Here is a 684-nt window from a genome sequence, read left to right as displayed (position 1 = left end):
GCAGTGCTGTGCTTCACTACTCTGCTCCCCTTCAGCAGCAGACCTTACGACCGGAGTGTCGGGATCGCCTGCCAAGTGTCATGACTACACACACTCTTCTGTAAGGCTGGAAGTAAACCACAGCAGTCACAGTTCACATCGCTATGCAGGGGACATCCCCGTCACACCGAAGCGGGCTCTGGGGGGAATCTTCTCAGCAGTGTTACATGCAGCTGGGGCCAGCGGGATGGCTCCGTCCTGGTGGGCTGTCAATGTGGGCAGAGGGATGTGCAACGATTATGTGCTCAGCAGCGCAGCACAGGCTCCCCGGGCAGCCCCTGAGGCCCTGTGCTCCCATAGGGAACGGGCCATGGCGAGGCTTTAAATTCTCACTGGAGCATTTACTACTGTTTTTAATTGGTGAAAAGGGATGGGCCTGAACACAGAGCTCCGATGGCGCTCACTGCGAGGCTACTCACTGCGCAGGGACTGCCAGGAGCCATGGGGATGGAGCTGCTGACTGATGGGTAACAACCCCTTTCGCCTTTATAAATGACGATCTTGATCTGGAAGAGGAATGTTTCTAGGTTGGCAGTTGGTGCTGTGAGCTGCAGTGCGGGAAGCTCCCTGCAGCCAGGACCCCTTTGCCAGTGCACAGCACGGGTGGCAGCGGGGAGCCCACCCCGTGGCTGCTCCCCACGGTGC

This window comes from Buceros rhinoceros, unplaced genomic scaffold (genome assembly GCF_000710305.1).
Source record: "Buceros rhinoceros silvestris isolate BGI_N320 unplaced genomic scaffold, ASM71030v1 scaffold26140, whole genome shotgun sequence".
In the NCBI taxonomy this organism is placed as follows: domain Eukaryota; kingdom Metazoa; phylum Chordata; class Aves; order Bucerotiformes; family Bucerotidae; genus Buceros; species Buceros rhinoceros.
This window is presented reverse-complemented; position numbering follows the sequence as displayed.